The sequence below is a fragment of the Moschus berezovskii genome, chromosome 21, assembly GCF_049115385.1.
Source record: "Moschus berezovskii isolate FMDL1 chromosome 21, NW_MosBer_1.0, whole genome shotgun sequence".
Taxonomy (NCBI): Eukaryota; Metazoa; Chordata; class Mammalia; order Artiodactyla; family Moschidae; genus Moschus; species Moschus berezovskii.
The window spans coordinates 51,592,734-51,596,257 of record NC_142480.1 but is presented as its reverse complement, the minus strand read 5'-3'; the positions used below and the strand labels follow the sequence as shown (position 1 = coordinate 51,596,257).

Sequence of the window (3,524 nt, the reverse complement as noted above, 5' to 3'; positions counted from 1 at the left end):
TATTGTTTGGCTGATATCCTTTTTTTTCTAAAACCATGGGCTTACCAGGTGGCACAGTGGTAAAGAATCTGCCTGTCAATGCAAGAAATGCAAGAGACAGGGGTTTTGTACCTGGGTTGGGAAGATCCTCTGGAGTAGGAACTGTCAACCCACTCCAGTATTCTTGCCTGGAAAATTCCATGGACAGAGGAGCCTGGTGGGCTACAGTCCATGGGGTCACAAAGAGTCGGGTAGGCCTGAACGACTGAGCACAACAACAACAAAATTGGCCAAACTTTTCTCTCCTCTCTTTTTTCCTTTACCTCCTCCTGAAATTTCTTTATTGCATTGTTGGTTTCTAAGATTTATTATCCAATTCTTTTATCTGTTCTTCTATATTTTCCCAACTCTGTATCATCTGAGATATTTCTTTCACCTGGTCTTCCAGGTTACGTATTTGGAATATCTGCTGAAATCATGACATAGGATATCTAGATATTTTTGGAATATGATTTATCTTGCATTTTATTCAGAAATTCAAACTTATCCACCAGTTTTCTACCTCTGTTTAAGAGTGAACCTTGGGCTTCCCTGATGGCTTAGTAATAAAGAATTTGCCTGTCAAAGCAGGAGACATGGGTTCAATCGCTAGTCAGAGAAGATCCCACATGCATGGAACAAATAAGCCTGTACTCTAGAGCATTACAATTCTCCTACCATCTTCATTCAAAAGTGAGTGAATATGAATCAATTTATGACATCCCTACTATGTCCAAGAAATCTTTAGATGGGTACAGTTCACTTAACTTTTATTTTTTAAATTGACTTAATTATTACCCTCACTGAACTTATAGTCTAGTAGTATAGACAGGCAGCATGAAAACCCATTAATGAATATATGAAAGCAAAATATAAGTCATATCATGAAAGAATATAAAAGATGGCCATAAGATAAAATAACAGGATTCCCCAGCAGGCTCAGTGTGTAACGTGCTCTATGGAGCCGCGAGTCGCAGAGCTGAAGCAGAAGATTGAGGACACATTGTGCCCTTTTGGCTTCAAAGTTCACCCCTTCCAGGTGGCATGGTACAATGCACTCCTGCCTCCAGCCTTCCACCTGCCCCTGCCAGGACCTACACTGGCCTTCCTGGTACTCAGCACACCTGCCATGTTTGACCGGGCTCTCAAGCCCTTCCTGCAGAGCCACCACCTCCAACCACTGACTGACCCTGTGGACCAGTGTGTGGCCTACCACCTGGGCCGAGTTAGAGAGAGCTTCCCAGAGCTGCAGATAGAAGTCACCGCTGACTACGAGGTACACCCCAACCGGTGCCCCAAGATCCTGGCCCAGACAGCAGCCCAGGTAGCTGCTTACTACTACCAACGACAGGATGTGGAGTCTGACCCTTGGGGGACCCAGGTTAGAGGCACATAGCAGGTGTGTGCATGCATCCCAGATTTGGGGGCTGGTTTGCCATCCGAGGGGTGGTGCTGCTGCGAGGAATAGAGGTGCCAAATCTGCCACCCACAAAGTCCATTGACTGTGTACCCACAAGAGCTGACCGCATCACCCTGCTTGAACGCTTCAATTTCCATTGGCATGACTGGACTTACCGGGATGCTGTGACACCTCAGGAGTGCTACTCAGAAGGGCAGAAGGCATACTTTTCCACTCCTCCTGCCCAACGCTTGGCCTTACTGGGCTTGCTTCAGCCCTCAGAGGAGCCTAGCTCTCCATCCCAAGAGCTTCACTTCACTACACACTTACCCAAGAAGCCTCAGAATCCCAGGAGAGGCTGGCTCAGCCCCACAGGTTCCCCACCTATATCCCCTGGACCCTGATACCTTCCCCATCTGTGGGATCCTCATTTAGGGCAGCGGTACCTGTTAAGACTTTTACACTACTATTAATATTTCACCAAGGAAGAAACTTATTTTGGGTACAAAATGATGATTTTTGATAAAGAATTCTAGTAGAGATCTAAAATGAAAATAACAAGGCTCAGGCAAGTTTGGTTAAGACCAAAGTAGATCCAGACTTCCCATCTGTCTTGGAATATGGGATCGCTACCTATTACATTTCTCTGCAGTGCTTCAAAATGTTACCTGTTACAGGGCGTAAGGAGGAACTATCCCCTAAATAATAGTACCTGCTTCAGAGGGTTATCATGGTGACTGAATAAATGAAATTGCTTAGCATACAAAACAAAACAAAAAAAAAAGATAAAATAATAGGTTACGGCAGAGGTGTGGTGATTACAAGACCTATAGTAGTGTAGTTGGGAAGACTTCCCTGGAAGTGAAATTTAAGCTAAGAATGAAGGATGAGCTGACTACTGCAGGATGTAAGTGGAACATTACTCCAGACAGAAGAAAAGATTCATAATAAGGGTGATCTATTCAAGGCATTGGAAGAAGATCAACACAGCTGAAGCAAGGTGGGCTTTGCAGGTGCCAACAAGGGTCCATCTAGTCAAGGCTATGGTTTTTCCAGTGGTCATGTATGGATGTGAGAGTTGGACTGTGAAGAAAGCTGATTGCCGAAGAATTGATGCTCTTGAACTGTGGTGCTGGAGAAGACTCTTGAGAGTCCCTTGGACTGCAAGGAGATCCAACCAGTCCATCCTAAAGAAGATCAGTCCTGGGTGTTCATTGGAAGGACTGATGCTAAAGCTGAAACTCCAATACTTTGGCCACCTCATGCAAAGTGTTGATTCATTGGAAAAGACTCTGATGCTGGGAAGGACTGGGGGTGGGAGGAGAAGGGGACGACAGAGAATGAGGTGGCTGGATGGTATCACCAACTCGATGGAGGTGAGTTTGAGTAAACTCCAGGAGTTGGTGATGGACAGGGAGGCCTGGCGTGCTGTGATTCATGGGGTCGCAAAGAGTCAGACACGATTGAGCGACTGAACTGAACTGAACTGAACTGAACTGAAGAATATAGACTTCATTGTAAGAGACATGAAAAGTCAATGTCATGTATAAGGAAGAGAGTAATGTTATAGAACTTTCATATAAAATGGATGATTCTGGGTGCTGCTTGAAGAGTAGATTGAGGGCAGTTGGGTCACAGATGTGATATTTGTACAGAAATAGGAATTGTTAGTGTCTTCTAAATCGGAGGTCAGCACCAGATAAGAACTATTTTCAGGTGTGCAGTCCATGTAGTCTCTGTCATAACTAAACTACCACTATAGCACATGAACACTCGTAGATAATATGTAAATTAGTGAGTGTGGCTACATTTCAATAAGATTTTATCTACAAGTAGTGGGCTCTATTTGACCTGCAATCTGTAATTTGAAATTTAGATATTTCTCTTTCATTTATCCCAAAATATCATCAATGAGATGCTAAACTCAAAGTTCTGTGATATATCTCATAGACTGATCACAGTGTCTATCATACAGTGGGTGCTCAGTAAATATTTGCTGAAAGAAAAAGCCATGATATTTAAACTTTTCTAATTAGAAAAAAAAGTATGTTCTTGGCCTCGTGTCACTAAGCCAGCTTCTGCCCATAGCAACATTCTGCCCATTACT

General features: G+C 43.7%; 1 pseudogene; it reads left to right on the top strand.

The window, feature by feature from the left end:
* The first annotated feature begins 974 nt into the window (after window positions 1-974).
* LOC129550023 (cyanocobalamin reductase / alkylcobalamin dealkylase pseudogene) lies at window positions 975-1,821 on the top strand (annotated as a pseudogene).
* The last annotated feature ends 1,703 nt before the right edge of the window (window positions 1,822-3,524 follow it).